The sequence below is a fragment of the Malaya genurostris genome, chromosome 2 (assembly GCF_030247185.1).
Source record: "Malaya genurostris strain Urasoe2022 chromosome 2, Malgen_1.1, whole genome shotgun sequence".
Classification (NCBI taxonomy): domain Eukaryota; kingdom Metazoa; phylum Arthropoda; class Insecta; order Diptera; family Culicidae; genus Malaya; species Malaya genurostris.
Genome location: NC_080571.1, coordinates 197,362,747 through 197,385,242, shown reverse-complemented (window position 1 = coordinate 197,385,242; position 22,496 = coordinate 197,362,747). Strand labels below are relative to the sequence as shown.

General features: G+C 35.6%; 1 protein-coding gene across 6 annotated transcripts in view; it reads left to right on the top strand.

Moving 5' to 3' along the window:
- The window catches only part of LOC131426917 (CREB-regulated transcription coactivator 1), an 83,003-nt gene that overhangs the window by 2,510 nt on the left and 57,997 nt on the right, over positions 1-22,496 (top strand). The window lies entirely within an intron of this gene.

The window sequence follows — 22,496 nt, the reverse complement described above, 5'->3', positions numbered from 1 at the left end:
AATATTTTCTTTTTTAATAACAACACAATAACAAAAACAAAAAACGGCGACGATGAAACCACGGGAACAATGAACAATGGGGCGAATACTGGAACAATGTCTAAGCCTTACTGGATAAACTCTCTAAGTCTCTAATCCTTACTGATTAAACTCTTTCTTCCCTAAGGACAACGGCATCGAATAGACCAAACCCCAGAAATGATGTGCATTAATACTTTCTCTCCCACTCCAACGGGTAAAAAATTATAACTAACTAAATATTACGGAATACCTGAGGTGACGAACGTGTTACCAAACTCTTAGTGATACAAAAGATGAGTCCTAAGACTTCGGAAGCCTCTAAAGCTCATTTGAAAATCATGTTTATGGTATTGGAACAACTTCCAGTCCCTGACAAAGTATTCACAGTCAATAACATTATGCATGCATATTATAGTCATATCTAATCAGATCCAATCCTATAGAGAATTCTTGAATGTTAACCAGATCCGACTTTCGGGATTTCATTGGATTATTGCTAAACTTTCAATTTTTAGATCGGCATGTGAAAAGAAGTGATTGTCTAAAAACTAGTTAATATATTCCTCTAGTTTGTAGAATTTATTAGTTGATGAAAAAATAAGGGGCTGGGATCCACTAGGAGATTGATAGCACCTATTATCTTTCTTCGGACAGTACCAGCCTAGATGCCGTGTGGAATCCGACGGGAAAAATGAGTCAAGAATAGATCCACTGGGTTCCTGCTTCCATATTTTTAATGTTTCACTTCTGCTTACTCTATTTTACTAAATTATCTCTTCATTCAACTTATCAATTTCCGTCTAGCTGCGGAGAAAAGTTTTATTTGAAATGTTTCCTTCTTCCATGCTATTGATTCTCTTTCAAGATTATAAATTGAATGATAAAAATTAACTACTGCGCAAATCTCACAATGTTACAAAGCTAATAACAGAGATAACATATGTCGGTATATTGAATAAATAGTAAAAAATACTTGTTCGTTTCATGAATTAATAATTTTCTCTCGGTAGCCGACTGCTCAGATCAACCAATATAACCAACTATTAATTTGAATAAATAATTAAAACAATAAAGCGGAAATAATAAACAATCAAGTCGCGCGTGAAATCTGTCGACCTTTGTTTGGTTATTTAAAATGATTTTATAATTTTTTTTAGAATATGTCACTACAATGAATCAACTATTTTGTCTAAATCCTATTCACTCGTTTATTTTGTAGCAAGTAAATCCATTTAGAAAAAATAGGGAAGTTTTTATTCGTTACGCGATAGTATTTCAAATTTTCCTTAAGTTTCCACGAAGAAGAACTGTGAATCAAGACTCCTCGGGACTTCAGTGTCGGATATTGTTGAAACTTTCACTCGAGAAGCCAGTGAGTTTAGTGGTGCATACGCGCATCTTAAAACCGGAACATACAGAGTCGCGCGCGAATAATACCAATAGTGAAATTTTTACTAACAAATATCCTTCTCCCGTGACATTTGTGGAGTGCGCAGTAGTATATACGGCCTCTAGTAACAACAAGTGTTGGACTAACATTCCTTCTCATTCCTTAGACGATCTACGTTCGGGCCTGGCCGGCGTCGGTACTGATCAATGAATTCTGGGGTTATCAGAAGATGTACATTGAAGGATGATTTACCAGTCCCAGGTTGGATCATCTAGAAATTCCCAGTACAATTTCAGCTAATCCCGATCAGTAACGGAGTAGCAACCAGGGTTGGTCGCTCAAGCTCAAGCTTATTAGTTGATGAAAAAATAAACTCAATAGTTATATCACTTCCCGATTTCCGATTCCGGAACAAGCAGGTCAATAAAAATTCTGCAATGTAACTCACTTCGATTTTTCAGAGGTGGTCAAACTTAGATTCAAAGCACTTTTTGCCCCTTCAAAAGATTTATTGGAGTGGCGATGCGCTCCCAATATTTTGGAAACTGGAATGAATATTTGAAAATTCGCTAGAAATATCTTATAACAATCCGCAATATCTCTGCAATCGTTCATATTTCTTAACTAAGTTACTAAAATGTTTAAACTAATTTACTACAATTTGAAATGTGCTATTTTCGAATATTGGTTATTACTAGGATAGTAAGGAAAATGTTTGTGATCGTGTCACAACACTCAGAAGAGAAACTAAACTTGCTTACTTAATTACATTTTATTTACCCTAACCTCTCCGTTCCCTTTACAAAAATGTTTTATATATTGCAAAATTAAATGATCTGTAATAATAACACAAGGATGAATAAGTCCCGAGACTAACAATGGAAACAACATTTTTTTTGCAAATTTTTTTTTTTATTCATCAACATAATCACCTTTTAGGGTGATACAATGGTTCCAACATTTTTCCAATTTTTCAATACCATGTTTATAAAAAAAAATCTTTCGCTTCAAAATAAGCTTCAGTTTCAGCGATGACCTCCTCATTTGAGCCAAATCTTTTTCCCTGGAGCATTTGTTTAAGATCAGCAAAGAGCCAGTAGTCACTGGGGGCTAAATCTGGCGAGTATGGGGGGTGGGGAAGAAGATCAAAGCCCAATTCGTTCAATTTCGTCATTGTTTTCATCTACTTGTGGCAGGGTGCGTTTTGTTCCATCGAAAGCAATCGCGGCACCAACTTGGAAAAAACCTTTTTCATGCTCAATTTTTCATGAAGGATAGTAAATAAACTTCCATATGATATCTGTATCATCTCAGTAATCTCACGGAGCTTCACTTTACGATCTTTCATTATAATTTTTGTCACTTCACTCACATTTTCCGGTGTAACGGCTTGCACAGGTCTACCCGAGATGGACAAGAGTCCGGATAACATTTTTCAATCCATTGTTTCGCTTGCACGGTGTTTTTACCCATTAAAAAACAATGTTTTATCAAAACACGAAACTCGGTTTTTTTTCCATTTTTTAAACAAACTACAAAACGACTTTACTCCAACCTCGATAATTCAGCTGTTTCTGGTCGGATCGACTTAAAAGTTTTGACCCGTTTCAAGCAAAGGTTAGTACTCTAGAGAGACGTGATTACTGTTTTACTACGAGCGCCATCTCTGCTTTAGTCTCGGGACTTATTGATCCATGTGTTAATTTTTTGTGCCCCCCAATATTTCATGGAACTTGCCGCCCCTGCTAATAACTCACCCGGAAATCGAAATTTTTCAAAATTAATAAACTAGAGGTTGAAGTAAAAGTAAAATGACACGTTTCAGAAGTAGAAGCAAAATTACACGCTTTAGAAAAACAGCCGGTTTAGTTAGTTTGAAAAATCGTGGGGAATTCCGAACCACTTTGTGAATTGAGACCCTTTGAATAAATATTGATGTGAGTGGTTTATTTTTGGCTTCGTAATGGAAAACCAAAAACGGCGGTTGGGTAATGTCAGAGACATAACTGGATGATGTGAATACGAATAAAACTGGCACACTTCCGAATATAAGTTAGTTAATCAATTGTGTACACGTACACCAAAGTACAAATTAGTTACATCAAGCATTGTGACATACGATTTAAATTGAACCATTTTTGAAAAAAAAATTAGTTCCCTTAAATTCAAATATGAAGAATTTTGACTATTTTGTTATGATACTAACGTAATAGTGACAAACAGATACTAGTATTTCGAATGCTATTTGCACTCATCCTCAGTGTATCAGTTTAGAAGTCTGTTTGAAGAAAATTTGCTGTGCCGTTTCTTTTATAGTGGTGTAACCCCAAACATTGTCTACAATTCAATATTACGAAATAATTTGTATAATTTTTATTGATGCAGGATGAAGAAATCTCTCTTGTGTGAAGCAAAACTAACTCTGCGAACGTCCCGCAATTGATTCAATGGTGAACTGAATTCTTGATACTGAAACTGAGCTCTGGACCTAAACCAACCGGAATGGTGCACTTGCTTTACTTCCTGCTCAGTCAACTGCGCAGGCTAGAATGAACGAAATATATCACGTGTTAACCTTTTATGCCTACCAAGGTACAAGAAAGGCGTCATGAGTTTTCATCTTCGACACTCCTTGATACTAAACATTTCAGAAATCTTTAAATTTGAATTGTTTGTGATTATGTTATAGTGTTATAGTGTTGGTGATTGCCGAAAATTTAACAGAAGCTGCTATATTGCTATCTATATTGCATACAACATTTTCAATCCGGTAGAATATGCTACAATAACTCGAGTCTCTCAATGCATGAACCGTGAGAGAATTTTGCTACATTTCTTCGCTCCACTTCATACTCTGAGTATTTCACGCCCTTAAAAAAATTACAATTACATTGAATGATCGTTGCTGTGTGGAATTTCTCAAGAAAGAATTGCAAGTTGACGATTATCGCAGAAAATCGAATCGATGATTCAACTTGATGATTCTCATACTAGGTTCCAATATTTCAAAACCCTTGTGTGGAACATTCACAGACGTGTTCATTGCACATAGTTAGAATAAGCGGCAATAGTAAAATGATTCTATCGCAATTATCAACTGCCTGTATAGAATCGGATCGCGAAACGAGAATAAATGACCGTTTGTTGCTTCAGAGAGGATCCTTACAGCAGCGTGCTAACCTTTGATTCTCAGAAATGTCATCGAGAGAAATTCGCTCTCGCACTGGTGTCTATTCTACGTTAAATGAGCCATGCCGGGTTTTTGTTGTTGCGATGATATCCGTCTCTCTTTGATGGCACTGATTCAATCGTGTGAAGAGTTGCCAGTGAGCGTTCTTTGATACGATAAAAGCCATCCTTGCATACAACAGCAAATGTTTTCATAAATTGATGATAATATTTCCGATAATATGTAGCCAAAATTATGTTGATACATTTAATACAACAAGAGATATACAGGATCAAAATCTTATCACATCTCAGAGGGTATCTTTGAAAAGACGCGTCATGGTCAAGTAAATCGTATTCGATTCGACAAAAGATTTCAATGAAAATTGTAGAATACAAACGGATGTTGTTTTTTCAGAGGTGGAGCTTCCGATCGACCACGTTTAGTAACGTAATAAAATATTGGAAATCCAATGCAAAAACATTTTTGGAGTCTTGAAAATCACTTAATTATCGCAGAGACCATAATTTTTTTATTGGCTCAACTGAAAAAAAAGATGAATATGAAATAATACGATGACAGAAGCGTCGTATACATTAATTTCAGTTAATGACCGATATGTCTAGTGGTTGGAAATTCCCTTTATGATACAGTTCAATTTACGAAGTGTTTACAAAAGAGATTGTCCTAGATCGAGTTAATGCGAAATAATATATGAATTCCATATTGCAAATATTCCACAATATGACATAATAATTAAATGGTACATAAGTCTTGACAGTTATGACTAAAGTCTTAACAAAACTCAGCATAATATTAGCACTATTGACTATGGTGTTGTTATGCTCCACAAATATGAACATGGAGTCTAAGATCACACCTAACTCGCATTCAATTTAACATTTTTTTCCAAGAGTTGAATTTCTTAATGTATGTAGATTAATTTTTATTTTGGCATTAAAAATGCCTTACTCTTCACTTACGGGGCCGGGGGTCAATTAAAGTTTCAAAAATAGCCACGAAACCTTTTTTCGTCATAATTTTGAACGTTAATAACTCAGTCATTTGTTGATGGATTGACATAATTTAACAACCAATCGATTCGGAAACTTTTAACTTAAACATGTATGAAACATCGTTTCAGAATTGACCTATGTTTTCATCCGCCAATCCCAGCTGACCAAATTGATGTCATTTTCTTGTTCGGCATAGGAGGCTTTGTGTCATGCATAAAAACACCGCATCAGTTCGATCTATAAATATAACATATGCTGCAAATCATTTTTTGATTTCAGTTGATGCTTGACCGCGAATGAAACAAGTAGCTCGTCCAGTGAGGTGATGACTAGATTGTATATGCGTTCGCTCTTCACTGTACACACTACCAATCGATTCGAAAACATTCAACTTAAACTTATGCGGTAACGTGATTTAAGTATTTCAATTGCATACCATTGAAAGATTGGGTTGAATTGACCTATGTTTTCATTTCTCAGTGAATGATGTCAAACTCTCGTCCGATTTGCGCAGTATGAACTATAGCACAAAAGGGAATCTATAAATATATGCCCGAATACATTTCTGCTTTAGTTTACCCATGGCTTATCTTGATTCTCCGGTAACTAAAGACTGTCCCAGAAAGTACGGACGCAACCAAAAATCGCTGACATTTCGCAATGGTTCAGAATCTGTCAATTTTTATGGCTGCGTCCTGTTGTTAACACTCTTCTCTAACCACTTGTGCAATTGTTTATTCGTTCTCATTAGTTTGTTTCGAAATGCGTGGACTTTCAGCAAAACAACGTCGAAAAATTGTGTACAAATGGTGCACAGAACGCGGACTGTCACTGACAAAGATAGCAAAAATAGAAGGAGTAAGTGAAAAAGCCGTGCGAAATGCAATCAGGAAGTTCGGTGAGGATAACACCTTTGAGGATAAACCGTCAACGTGTCGAAAAAAAGGTCCTGCTAACCCTCAGTTGGATAAACGTATACTGAAGATGTTCGAGCAAAAGAAGGAGATTTCAGTTCGGGATGTGGCAAAAAAGTGGGCCCTTCGAAGTCAAATGTTCTTCGTGCTAAAGAACGTTTGAATCTTCGAACCTATAAGAAGCAGAAACAACAAAAACGTTTTCCGAAACAAGAAGCATCGATCAGGTCGAGGGTTCGAAAGCTGTACAATACGATTCTTGCTGGAAATTTGAACTGCATAATCATGGACGACGAAACCTACGTGAAACTCGATTACAAATCCTTGCCGGGATCACAATATTATACGGTGCGAGAAGGGCAAGTGTTTAACCAGTCTGAGACATCGATTGAAGTCGAAAAATTTGGTAAGGAAGCTATGGTCTGGCAAGCAATTTGTAGCTGCTGTAAGATTTCGAAACCACTGCTTCAATGAACAGCGAAATATACATCAAGGAATGTTTACAAAAACGACTTCTACCCATGATTCGAAGCCACAAGGGTCCTGTTGTCTTCTGGCAAGATCTTGCTTCTTGCCACTACTTGAAATCAACGGTAGGATGGTATACTACCAAAAATGTCACTTTCGTCCCAAAAGACATGAATCCACGAAATTGCCCACAACTTCGACCAATTGAGAAATTTTGGGCATTAACGAAGACACATTTTAGGAAACATGTCTCGGCAGCCGAAACTATTCAATAGTTCGAAAAAGATTGGAAAAAAGTGTCAAAACTTCGTCGCCAAGAAGTCTGTACGCAATTTAATGAGGAACGTTCGCAAGAAGGTGTGCCGATTTTTTCCGATTTACTGAGATTGCGAGTCCAGTTCAATGTCTTATAAAATTGTTATGCTTGAAACTTTTATTCACTTTGCTGATCAGTTGAGCTCAAAACTTAACATTATATACACTTGGAGTTGAGGCTTTGTTTAATTTAATTTTATTGTTCACGTTCCAATAGGCAAACACAAAACATGTGGAGTTATTCTGGCACTATAGTTCTCACATCACAAAATCAAATTGTAATATTTAAATACAAAAGGTCGATGAGATAAAGCTATTTTGAACTGTACAAAGATCTATCAATTTAGTTGTTCTACCTAAACGGTTTTATCGTAACAATCTAATACCAAAAACTGATAGAAATATTCTGTACGATGTATACCAGCCTACGATTGGCGCGATAAGAAATTGAAAATGAGCATAGTATGTTTCGCTGGTTAAGTAGTCGTGATACACAAAATGTGCTCTCATCTGTTCTACTCGCTAGTCGCTCGTTTGCTACTGTTGTGTATTTATAAATAAAACATGTTTTGTGTTTTTCATTCGTTACGGCGCAGCTAACCAATTGTATTGGTTTAGCGTACGTTTGTGTTGTGCTGGTCGTAATACATCAAATGTGCGTGACTTGAAATTTATTAGTTCACTGATCAGTGTTATATTTAAAAAATTTGTACCGCTGATAAACGTTGATAGTGGCGCACATTTTTCCTGACATTTGTTTATGCTGTTTTTCTACTATTTCATGACACATCGTGAATCGAATTTGAAGGAAAGAGAGAAAATATCGGCGTAGAAGGATTTTGTACAATTGATGACATTGTTCAATAGTACCATGAAGGTAAACATTACCGCTTATTTGCTCTCAGTACACAATAAGTTTCCGGCGTTATCACACATGAGCAGATTTTAAAGGCTTGTTAGAACAACTTCGATTACAAGACACCGAGGGTAGAACGAATAAATAATCTTGGGATCAAGCAAGAGACTAACACAACGATAGACAACTGTGAGCTATTTGGTTAACCCTTTTTTTGCGAATCTCACACGATGACATGCATCTTCGATTCTACTTTGTTGGCTAGTTTTTAGATTGGTGTTCTTGCCTTCGTCATTAGAATCGACAGCCACGGCTGAGGGCACGTTTTCCTGCTTCAACGAATACTTGCTGAGATTAGCCATTCAGCATTCAAGTTGTTTTGAATGAACGTGTGTAGATGGAAGTGGTCCGACTAGCGTCCTATTTTCTCATGCACACTAATTTGGCCACGAGTACCGACAGAATATGCGATTTGGTGTTGATTGTATTTGGCATTGCCTCAGTCGTTTCTGCCGGTACTCTGCTTTCCCCGTCCTCAGCCGTAGGTGCGTATTTGGATTTTGAACCCCCGTTGAAGGATCGATGACGACGTATTGCCGCACCGTGAACAGCCATTGGCTAATGGAACATCTCACTGATTGCATTTTTTGTTTCGTGTGTGTCGTGTCGAACCCTAATTTCGGTTTTTGCATCCCGGTTGGATGGAATTTAGGAACAGTTGAATAGCATTACATGCCCTCATAAAATTTCCAAACATTTCGCACCCGCACATTTGTTTATTGCGAATTATCCCTGATCAACAAGGATAAATTTGTTTTTCGGACAATTTTCGATGTAGTAATTTTCCCAAATCTCTCAAGTGTTCGCTCAGAAAAACAAAATAGACTGTATAGAATAATAGAAGAATTGTTTAATATATCTGGGGGGATCAGCAGAAAGTATTAACATAAAATAAACACAGTACATGGACAAAATAGATTATACAACACATAAGTTTGGTAGTTTCCTTCGATATCTCAGCTGGAAAATGTATGCATGAGAATGATTTGCTCAATATTACATAGGTTACTGTTTAGGCGTTATTTTATAATGGACAACATGAATGATGTAACTGCATTTTTTTTTACTAAGCGGACTTGACTTCCCTTAACCTTCAACTCTGCTTCCAGTCGTTGCGGCTTTTTCGGGTATTCCGAATCAATATATTCCCAGACTGCTTCGAAAGCTGCAAAATACACTGAGGTCTTTTTTTATGCGGTTTTTTTACGCGACTTTTTTATGCGAATTTTTCAGAGTTACGCGGTTTTTTTTATGCGAAGTTTCAGAGTTATGCGGTTTTTTTTATGCGAATTTTCAGAGTTATGCGTTTTTTTTATGCGGTACGTAAATTCACATAAAAAGAGACTTGTAGTTTACTATTTATTGGTTACTAACATCATGTCCCCTTTTTGTCGTTCACTTTACCCGATGTGATTCAGAGGCCATTTGAGCATGTTGATTTTGTTTAACTTGAAGAACGCAGCAGTTTCTGGCAACTAGGTTAAAGCCGGGTATAAATAAACGATATAAAAAAAAGCAGTTTCTTTCGCGGTGTGCTTTGTTCTGTCGAAAGAAGTAATTGGTTTCGGGACCAGTTTTGAAAAGAAAAAAATTTCCGCAGAGCAAGTTGATGTGTAAGCACTGTACTCGACAAAAATGTAACAGATAAAAATGATCACCAAAGATTTATGTTAGGTCGGATATTTTTGAGACTCTCAGGAATTAAATACAAATGATCTCAAAACTACACAAATCGATAGTCATTATCAGTAGGCAACTAAACAAACCGATTTCGGCTATCCTGGTTCCCGGTCCACTACTTCCAGAAACACCGGAAATAGTGGTAATTTATACCAAAATGAATCTCACTCACTTTTCTCAGCGATGGTTTGAACGATTTTGACAAACTTAGATTCAAATGAAAGGTCTCACGGTCCCATATGGAGCTCATGAATTTCATCTGAATCCGACTTCCGGTTCAGAAGTTATAGGATAAAGTGTGTTAAATATTGTACACCGTCACTTAAACTGGCGAAATAAAAACCGTAAAAAATTAACTCAAAACCGTTTCATTCTGCATGTTCTGTTAACTAGTAATGCACAAACAATCGTTTGGTTTCTTTTAAAAATCAAAGAGAAAAACGTTAGTTTTTACCGAAATTGTCAGCGAAAAGCTTACTGTCCGTTTGACATAACCTTTACTGAACGTTACTAAGCCTTCAGCAATTGAAAGTAAACAGAGAATTCGTTTTTTTTAATCGAGAACATTCAATTGAGGATCAAGTTTTCATTTTATTTCCGTATAAACATCCGTATAAGCATTTTATTTCCGTATCCGTGACCGATCTGTGGCGATAAATTGAATGCAAACGGCAGTGTTTTTTTTACCGGTTCAATTTCAGTTTTAAAAATTTAATCACAAAGCTTGTTCATGCAGATGTTTCAAAAATATTACAACTATTTACTTGATTTATTCAGTGAATCTATGTTTCTTTTAAAGGTACTCAATGGATTAGTGTGGGATCACAAGAACGTTCATATTTGGAACTGATACATTCCTAACTTCAAGAATATAACGATTTTAAGTATGTATGGCTGTATAGATATTTCCCAAAACAATTTCATGTTTCACATTGCTTTCGATATGAGATATGTATCCTAGCCGATTAGTTCTAAGGTGGTAGAATATATAACTAATTGAACTAACCATTGCTCAATTTCAAACCCCGAATGTTATTGGTAGATGATCTGAAAGATGATCGAAGTCAGTTTACTACAAATGTTACATTGATTTGCTAGAATCAGATCAATTGTAGAAGAATTTCCTATAGAAAATAAATTAGTTGGGCTATTGGAAATGAAGCTGGCTAACAACCAGCGGAGAGTTCGTCATGAAGAACTCGTACTTTCTGATTATTTTCTGATCACTCCAAAATATATAAAAAACAGAGAAGATTTGAGCCTATTCCAAAATCCGGGAACTTTTATTTCGCAAACCCGGAACCGAGAAATTTAATATGTATATGTTCAGTAATTTCCGTGGTGGCTCTAAACGCATTGCCTTTACTGATCGACATGTTTTTTTTTTAAATCCATCCAGTACAGTGCACATTGCACAGTGGTCCGGATCCACAATTTAGGGGGACAAAAACATTTGTGGCTTGGCCTTATACTTTAGAGCTATGATGTCTTCAGAACAAATGATCAGTGAAAGATAAGCCATATTTTGAAGCATATGGTATTAGGGTGGTTCTTATTATTGGGGTGATCCAAAAATTATTTTCCGTATGTGTTGAGATAGAGGACTGCATCCTTTGGCAAAATTGTAGGAAAACTTATATCAAGCAACTTTGCCGAAAACACTTTTGTAGTATCTCTAACGGTTTTAGTGTTACAGCTATTTTAATAGAGCAACTTAGGGTGTTCCTAAAAAAATCAGATTTTTTGCTCTAGCTTTCTTAATTTTCACTTCTCGATTTTGGTGTCTTTGAATATCTTTTAGAGTTTGTTGAAACCAATTTTTTCATGACTAGCGCATTCAGGTAGCGTTTTCTGAACCGAAGTTATGAGCAAAACTAGTTCAAAAACAGATCATTTTTAAACTGCTATATCTAACATTGGAGCAAATTTAAAAAAAATCGGTTTCTGTCATTTGATAGAAAATACTTTCGAGCATGTTTATAAAAAAAATGGCGGAGGAGATATTTTTTTAAATTTTTAAAATTGTGTTCAAACATAGGGTTTTTTCATTGAAAAATGCTCTTTCACGTAAGACATTTATTAGCTATATATATTAAAATAAGGTATTGCTGTCTTCTAGCGTGTTAAAACTAATTCAGCTGCATAATCGGGAAGATGGAGTACACTTACGTTGGTTGTTACTCTATTCGATAATGCTATTACAGGATCAGACGTTAAAAGAAATCGTTTGAATACATCCTCTAGATTTACTAAACGATTGAATTTTTGCGGATGGAACTGCCTATACTTGCGAATTGATTTATTTCGACTCTCTTGCGCTTCCTTACTGTACATACCAATAGGAAGCAAAAGCATGTTTTATAATTGCAGTCCCATGCACCAGAAGTTTATGCACGGTTGGCGACAGAGCATACCATTCATACAGCTCCACAAAACGAATTCTTGTTTGTTCAGCAAACTCCTGGAAAGCAGGTACCGAAATCTTCACATCGCACGGCATCACATTCAACATATCATGTCAATTGTGTGGGTGCGCAGTGCTGCTATTTTGGCGCGCAAGAATTTGACATTTCTCTTTCCTACTTCTATGTACGAGATTCGATGCAGACTCACCTGAGGGCACCAGGCTCACAAAAAAGGATTTTGTCAATGATTTATTCTGGAAATGTGAGAGCTGGATTGTTAATATGATGTCTTTGCCAATACGCAACCCTAGCTGCTCTTTTAATGCCGTTCGTATGTTTGTCTCTTGCTCCTTGACATGCTGATTTTGTCGGGACACGCGCCATGTCGGTTTCTCAATGTGCCAGCAATAACTCATTTTTAGCAAAAGTTCCATAGATCGAATCATTGCGTGAAGAGGCGGAATTCCAAATTGATATTTGTTTGGATCCTTCTCATTTGTTTCAGTTCTTGAAAAATTCAGAGCTTTTCCTGAGCTCCTGCATATGTATCAAGCTTGGGAGTGTGTGCCTGTTATGTCGTTTAACACTTTCGTATCGTTCAGGCAGAACACTAGCTTCGTTGATACAAATACTTTCCCAAGTACTGTGAGAGAAAGCTCTGCAATTTATGCATTTACTTTGTCCATTTCCTGCTGTTAGTTCCGTGTTTTCATTTTGAAAGATTATTATTTTGGGCATCAAATGAAAACAGATGAAGGATATTTGTTGTTCCAGATTATTCAGCCTTCTTGCTCAAAAATCGATCGCAAGGGAACCAAACAGATAGCAAATAATGTACAGTAAGGAAGCGCAAGAGAGTCGAAATAAATCTATTCGCAAGTATAGGCAGTTCCATCCGCAAAAATTCAATCGTTTAGTAAATCTAGAGGATGTATTCAAACGATTTCTTTTAACGTCTGATCCTGTAATAGCATTATCGAATAGAGTAACAACCAACGTAAGTGTACTCCATCTTCCCGATTATTCAGCTGAATTAGTTTTAACACGCTAGAAGACATCAATACCTTATTTTAATATATATAGCTAATAAATGTCTTACGTGAAAGAGCATTTTTCAATGAAAAAACCCTATGTTTGAACACAATTTTAAAAATTTAAAAAAATATCTCCTCCGCCATTTTTTTTATAAACATGCTCGAAAGTATTTTCTATCAAATGAAAGAAACCGATTTTTTTTAAATTTGCTCCAATGTTAGATATAGCAGTTTAAAAATGATCTGTTTTTGAACTAGTTTTGCTCATAACTTCGGTTCAGAAAACGCTACCTGAATGCGCTAGTTATGAAAAAATTGGTTTCAACAATCTCTAAAAGATATTCAAAGACACCAAAATCGAGAAGTGAAAATTAAGAAAGCTAGAGCAAAAAATCTGATTTTTTTAGGAACACCCTAAGTTGCTCTATTAAAATAGCTGTAACACTAAAACCGTTAGAGATACTACAATAGTGTTTTCGGCAAAGTTGCTTGATATAAGTTTTTCTACAATTTTGCCGAAGGATGCAGTCCTCTATCTCAACACATACGGAAAATAATTTTTGGATCACCCCAATAATAAGAACCACCCTAATACCATATGCTTCAAAATATGGCTTATCTTTCACTGATCATTTGTTCTGAAGACATCATAGCTCTAAAGTATAAGGCCAAGCCACAAATGTTTTTGTCCCCCTAAATTGTGGATCCGGACCACTGTGCAGTGGTCCCAAACGGGAAATTAGCGTTACAAAAATATTTTCACTATTAAATATTAGTTTTTTGTAGTTGGCGTCTTTACAAAAGTTTTTTGTAATCAAATAGCGCTCTTTTTGATGGAAACAGTTACTAGGGTGGTCCTTATTTAGATTGAAATCTGAAATCTAACTTTTTTAATTGAACTCAAAAACGATTTCATTGTTCAATAAAGTACTAGGAAATTTTATTCTGATTGCTGAAAAAAGCACCTCTCTAGCTTTTCATTTGATCGAGTTACATCAATTGTCCCGAGTAAAAGTAGGGTGGCTCCTGAAAAATCACTTTTTTGTTCTAACTTTTTTGTGAAACATTCTATGGAAAAGTTGTCTTCAAAAGAGTTGTTGAACTAAAAACATTGCATAACTCTCAAACGCCTTAACGTATCAACATATTTCCTTTAGCAAAATAGTAGTATCGAATTAGTTCTACAAGTGTTCCATACATTGTCCATTCGAAAAATAAGACATACAAAAATTACTGCCGAAAATAGATTGCAGAAGAATTTTATTTAATTTATGGCCAAAATAATTGAATCAATTAATTTTGATTCCGTTATTGCATTAATCGGATCGTTAACATTAAAAAAAACATATGACTACAGTTAATGGCGGTTTGGCATGTATTGAATAAATGAAACAATGAATTGTTTATTAAACTACAAAAAACTATTATTCAATAGTGAAAATATTTTTGTCACGCTAATTTCCCGTTTTGGACCATAGTGCAGTGTAAACTAAGCTTTGGTAAGTCCGGAAAACAATAGTCTTCGCCCACCTGAAAACATGTTTTAATGGTTCTAGTGCATCTTTTAAAGGACGCGAAATGGTTTTTATAACGTGTCTTACTAGCCTATTTTGTGTGCCATGAATTCGAAACAGCGGAATTAAGTCACGATTATCTTTACATTCTTTTCCTTAGTTTGTCAGGCAGTGCTTTACGGCATCAAATCACGGCAGGGGTGGATACGATAGCTAATTTTGGTTTGAAACGATTTTCATTCAAAATTCGTGTTGCGTTGATAGTTTAATTGCTTCACGGTAATCTGACCAGGAGGGAACCAATTGATTTAGTAACCCACGTCCGTAAACATGCAAGGATATAATTCACGCAGCACAATCTATTGCTTTGTATTCATTTTGCACATCACGAAGCATCTGAGATAGTAGTTTGATAATTCCGACTGTACTCGTTGGGTTGTTATTTCAATCAATGAATCCTTTATTCATTATATAAGTGCTGAAAGTGATGTTTTTAAAGGTTCTGTGGTTGTTAGATGACAGCCGAAGTCGTATTATTAGCAATTATGTTTCATAACAAATTTGATTATATAAACCATGGTTATTTTGGTTGGAATATTGCGAGATATATTTATAGTTGATTGACAGCATAAGAGAGATAGGAAAGTGAATGAAGATGCGGATCATATTGTTTTCTCGATATGTAATTTATTGGTACAACGCGTGGCTTAAACAAGCATAGCCATGTTTGGCTGTTATTAAAATTCAGATGAATGACTTTGACGTTTCATCTTTTGTGATTTAGAAATTTTGTGTAGCCATTCTAGAAATCTATGGACCTAGTGTTAAATTCCATTCGATTCAGTTCGTCAAGAACAGAAAATGTTGGCGTATTTATGAAAATGAAAATATCCGAAACAGTTTCATGGAATTTGGTTTCTGAAATAGACGTTTTCTTTCGACAGGATACTGAATATCTGCGTCGTATTTTTTGTTTATTCTAATAATACCAAGAATCAAGCAGTAGTATTTATTTATTCGTCGAATCTATGTAAATGTGCCAATTCAAGCAAATACAACAAGACATTTCCAGGGTTGTTACGGTCGAGCGGATTTCGATGGAGTAACGTGGATTCTAATGTACAATTAAACTACAATTCGGACCTCCCTAATCGTACCGAATGATCCATTAAGAATTCCTAGTGATTACTGACCTAATGTCGCTTAAAATGTAACTGATTCGGATGTTCTGTTATTGTGTCCTAGTAGATAAACTCCAAAATTTAACAGCAAAAAAGTGGCAAAATTAGGATGCAATTTGGATGACGTGACTTTGTACACGCCTTCAGTTTAACAAACTATTAATTTTACACAGAGAGAGAGAGAGAGAGAGAGTGAGATTATATCTTTTTTATTGATCCGACGTATGTGTTTTTTGCATGAATATTCTTCGGTGTTTTTAGTTTTCATGAAATTATTTCAATGGCCGTCGTTTCAAATGACTGTTTGAAATTTCAATTTCATTACCCTGTAATAAAATCGGAACTGCAAGTCGAATTAATTTTAATTTTTGTTTATGAAATTCATTTTAGTCTTCTCTGGGAAAACGTTTGAACTCCTCAATCCCGGATAACTTCGAAGCCGGAATTTGGAAATTGGTGCCATTTTTAAGAAATTGTAGTACGCTACAAAAAAATTTTGGGTACCTCCCATGATCGAAACCCGAAAACCAATAAAACTGAAATAAGTTTATTTGATCATCGACTGTTTCAATCTGCAAATCCGATAACACTGGTTAAGTTATCTCCAAGAAAATGGAGTGAAATTATTTGACACACACACACAATCTATACGGTATTGATGAACAATCGCACAAAACAGTAATGAAAATTGTGTTTCATTTTGCTCCCAAGCATCGCTTTATCGTACAGCTCTCAAAACTCCTAAGGAATGCATCGAAAATAAGCTATCCACAAATTTTTCTTTCAAATTATGATAAAAAACGATATTTTATTCAAACTAAAAATTGATCCCTTATTGTACAAGGTTAAACTTGAGAATAAAGAAAACCGAATGAAATTTAAGTTATTCCTTCACGAGTTTTCGAACTTTTGATCGAACGCTCTTCATCAAGTTCCGGACAAGTGTTGCATCGCATTTTTTGGACGCTTGAGCCCAAATTTTTTTGAACTGCATGTTCCCAGCTGCCTAACCAGTCTTCTTGAAGACCCTCTTCACGATTGCCCAGTAACGTTCGATGGGTCGAAGCTGAGACCAATTTGGTGGATTGATATTTTTCTCAACGAAATGTATACCCTTTTCCGCAAGCCAATTGAGAGTGGTTTCGGCATAGTGAGCCGACGCTAAATCCTGCCAAAACAGTGGAGATGTACTATGCTTCTTATGTAAAGGCAGCAATCTCTTCTGGAGACACTCAGATCGATAGATTTCTGCATTTATAGTTCCGGTAGTGTAAAAAATGGTTGACTTCAAACCACAGGGACATATTCCTTGCCATACCAGTACCTTTCGAACGAGTTTCTCCACTTGAATCGACCTGTCCGCATCGCTCACATCCTCTCCAACGACGACAGTAAAGTATTGTGGACCTGAAAGGGGTTTTGAGTCCTCTATTACATAAGTCTCATCGTCCATCAAAACGCATGCATCCGGACCCTGCAAAAGACGCAAATACAATTTCCGGGCCCTTGTTGCTGCTTGCTTCTTCTGTTTTACACTTTGTTCCGAGATTTTCTGCTTCTTGTACGTCTTCACGTATTGACATTGATTTGTTCTTCATGATTAGAGATACAACTTTCTGGTCCAGTTTCGGGTTGGAAGAACCGGGTTTTCTGCCTCTTCCTGGTAGCTCATCCTAAGAATAATGTTCCCCAAACTTATTAATTATGTTCTTAACACTGGCATGATGAATTCCAAATCGCTTCGCCAATTTTCGCATAATAATACCCTTCTCACTTAACCATGTGTCCAGAACTTTAATTTCCACTTCCTTTTCAATACGCGATATTTTGAAAACGCAGAATTTCAACCGCACAAACAAGTAAAGAATGGAAAGCTGACAGTCAAACGCACAGCATGCTGCGATCTGAGCATAAAAAAGCATCACAAATACATGCGTACAACACAAATGTATGTGGATAGCTTATTTTCGATACACTCCTTACTGCTGAAATAAGGGGAAAAGTTATTAAGCTTATCCAAAAATGTCGACATCTTCGTTGAAAACGAACGAATTTACAAGGACGATTGTGACAGATATGGCAAAAAACTGAAATTTTTTATATAAAACTTCGTGTAACTAGAAAAGTAAACATCCGATCTCAAAAATATTCAATAGCGTACAGGCAAACGAGGACCGCCGATCTTTCATTTGCAACTAGGTTGATCAAAATCGGTCCAGTCATCTCTGAGATCTCGACCTCTTTGTTTACAACACACTTACAAACACATCAGGAAATTTGTTCAGTTCGTCGAGCTGAATCGATTGTTCTATGATAATGAAAAATTAAATATTGATGTAAATTTTCACTAGAAGATCCTATACAAAATTCGATAAACAGTCGAATTGAACTGAAATTATGTAAATTAGACATTACGGTGTGCTTATGGAACGGAACTATCTATGGATTAGTTAATACACTAGATATCGCAATATTTAATGAAATGTTAACAATTGTTATTGTAGAGATTTCCCATTCTTTGAACGGTTTCAAAGTGTTACAGAATGCATTCAATCTACATTTCATTAAGTAAGGAATAAACACCAACAACTTGAATGCCAAATACTTCTGGATAAATTGCACAAATTATATCGTAGTCTCCGCTTCAGTTTTTAAAAGATATGTGTATTGTTAAATAATTAACACTTGCATGCCTAGTGAATAGCAACGCGCGTTCCGCATATTTTAGGAATAAAATTAACGTGAACAAAATATGGATATTATTAACATATTTCGTACTATCCATGGTAAAAGTCACGTAACTATTATTTTCACTGGACTATGAGTTCATGAGTTCATTCTTTATTACCTATTCATAAAATAAGTATTAGTATTATTTTATACGTTGTTACGTATCATTGAAGTGTAATTTCTTTTAATGTAGAACGCTGAAAAAACACACTGAAATAAAAAGTGGAATGCGTTTTCTATATTTAGAAAATTGCCCAAAAAGTTATATCGAAAAAAGCCAAGCTTCAATGTTTTTGTAATATTTTTATTTTAAACTTGTTGCTATAACTACACGGAAAAACCGAAATCAGCATTTTGGCGAAAAAATTAGTTGATTTTCTGATTTTAGTTAGTTATTTTTTGAGACTTACTCTTACTTTTGCTGATTTAGATTTTCTAATTCTCATTCCCTTAATAATAATAAAGTATCAACTAACATAAATGGTTGAATTGGCTTCTGCAATTTGCACCTATATGGCGCACTGTCACCGAAAAAACGTTAACACCGTAATGACTACTAACCACTAGATGGCACACTACTGCCGAAATGAATTTTTCAGTCGCGGTTGTCTTTTCTATATTGGCAGGCATAAATACGATGTTGTATTGGAGAAAAAGACATGACTGAAACATAAACTTCTTTTTGAAAATTTTTCTTCTAAATCGCTGTTTTCTTCATTCGACTTCGCGAAATCGACTCACTCACTGAAAACTTTGAGCACACTTTGAGTGCAGCATTCGAAACTCACTTAACTGTTCCACTTAAAAACATTATTACGCACAATTGCTTCAAATGCGCACCAATTGTGAATAAATTCCACACTTTCCACTAAGAGTTTACGGCATTTTTACATATCGGTTTAGAAATTTATATATGGATATATCGTAACACATGCGAAAAACATCAAAACAATTTGCAAGCAGTTTCAATAAGACTGTCCTTTTTACATAATTACATGCATTTGTAATACTTGAACTTTGTAATGAAAAATACATAACTCAAAATCAGAATGTGATTTTACAAATTAAAAACATTAAAGTTTCTCATAGTAACTTTTCTCCTAGGTGCAGGCGTTCTCGAGATTGCAAATTGTTAAGTTTTTATTCAAATCGTTGTAATTCGAAAAAGTTGAATGCTTTTCCCCGGTGAACGACGGAACTTGGTTAAAGTCGGGTATCAATATAAACGACATAACAAAAAACCTGTTTTAATCCACCTAGTGATGTAATGATGCCTTTCTCATATCAATCATATTCTCATATATAATATATATTACGGTATTCTAGTCAAAATTCAATTTTTTAAGGAAACCAATGAGATTCTTTGTTCATTAAATAGTATTACCTACAGAATGAAACAGTTCTCTGACCGGTCCATGAGAAAACGAAGAGATTGCCACTATTGTAGAAACTTCCCACACATAAATCCGAGAACTGGTATAATCGAAGTCGGTTCGTATGGCCATCAACTAACATGACGTACAAACTCTACTAGTTTGTACGTCAAGTTTTGATTATTTTAAACAATTTTGACATCGTACCGGTTACGTCAATATTATCTCCGGAACCAGAAGTCACAACCATTTGATCTTCGAACTTGATCAATGACCCAACAGTAGCTTTCGAACGAGCCTAAGCTTGTTAAAATCGGTTCATCCATCTCTGAGAAAATTGAGCCGTAATAAAACCGATAAATAAAAATTGAGCCGAAATAATTTCAGTCGGTTATGTCACTTATACCATCATATCTCTGGGAGCAGAAGTTGCAGCCATTTAATTTCCGAATTTGATTAATGGCTCAACAGTGGCTTTCAAACAAGCTTGTTAAAATCGGTTCATCTAAAAAAAATTGCGCAGTAATAAAACGCATTACAAGGTGCACACGCAAACATTTGTCGATCTCGTCGAGCTTAATTGATTGGTATATAACACTATGGGCCACTGAGGCTTCGTTTTAAAGTAGGCTTAAAGTAGGTAGGTAGAAAGCTAGTATTGAATTATCAGCTTGCTTGTCCATTTGAGAATTCATAGTTTTGTTTATCCCGAAACCTAGATTTTTTGTCCGCAGTTGCAAATACCTTGTCAGATCAGAGACTTTCATGTAAAATTATCGGTAGAAACGAATTTGAACTTTCTAGGAACATTACATTCACTAATAGCCTTCATAATATTCATGGCCTGAAGGTCACGCTCTGAATATGGTGAGACCAGCTGGGTATCGTCCCAGGTATACAATAAGCACATACTAATGCTAATTGGCATTTCAACTGCTCTTGAGATAGAATTAGAGCCGACTTCTGCAAAATATACGGCTCTTCAAATAAAGCTTATTTATGGCTAGTATGCATTCTGAAAGCTGAGTTCTGATTTACAACATATAAGCTTTCATATTGCAGAAATAAAGCTAAAAGAATTTTTGTTGCTCAAAAAGGCTATTTTACTGTCATTATTAGTGCTTACTGGTTACCTGGGGTGTATTATGAGCTGCTGCAATCGATGCAATTTACCAACGACAATTGATGCGTTTGGGCCGAGCATTGCAAGGAAAACAAACACAAAACTCCGATTGGCACTACAGAGCAATTTTGCAACATGACAATGCGCGCTCACATGTTGCACAGTCGGTAAAACATACCAAGAATTGCTCAAATAGGAAGTTCTACCTCTATTGCAATGGCGGTCAATGCAGCTTTGCTTGACTGACCAGCATTTCTCCAATTATGATGAAGTCGAAAAATCGATCGATTCGTGGATTGCGGTCAAAACGGTCCATTTGTTCAAAAAGGGTATCAGTCAATTTCCAGAAAAACTGAAAAAGTAGTGGCTAGCGATGAAAAACGCTTTGAATATTGGATGTGTAACCAATTCTTGTCAATAAAGTTCTAAATTTCGAAAATAAAACGAACTTTACATCCCTAATGTGTCTCATCGATTCGATTGCTAATTGAAAGATGTGATGAAACTGAAATAATAGAACGACAGAAATTTCGTATAAATCGATGTCAGATAATAACAGACACAAGACAGTTCGAAACTCCTTACTTTCCCCTATTATGTATATCGATTTTAAAGGCTTGTGGTAGTTTTTAAGGTCAGAAAAACTGTCTTTGGGTTGGAACCCAGTTAGAGGAGGCAATAATCTTTCCTATTACACTAAACCCGTCAAATCAACAATAAAGTAGAAGCTTGAAACAGAATTTATTTGTGACCTTCCTTAATTTTTTTCTGACAACGAAGTGGGAGCTTTTCTAGCAAAAAAGTGTCAAAATAAGTAAAGTACATCTTTGCTGAAATTTGTTTGATCTTATTGTAACATTTAAGTTCCGAACTATCTCATACTCATTGTTACAAATTACGATGATCTTATTTATTAGACTGGGGTTAAGTTGACCTGGTAGTCTATAAACTATGAATAGTTCTTGTATATATGTTATGGGATACGAAAGAATTAGTACCGAGCAGCTCGGAGTTTCAGCCGAGAAGTTTAAATATATATTTAGCTTTAGTACAGAATACATATGCTGAACATACATAAATTGTAAACAAAGTCATGTTTAATAAAGTTATGTGCAGCCCAGAGCACACCTATTACGCCCATTTCTTCAGATTGAATCAACATAGTTTGGGATTTTCGAAACATAAATATTATTTTTATCATATTTGACAATCACTACTTGACATCAACATTTCTGTTATATAAGAGC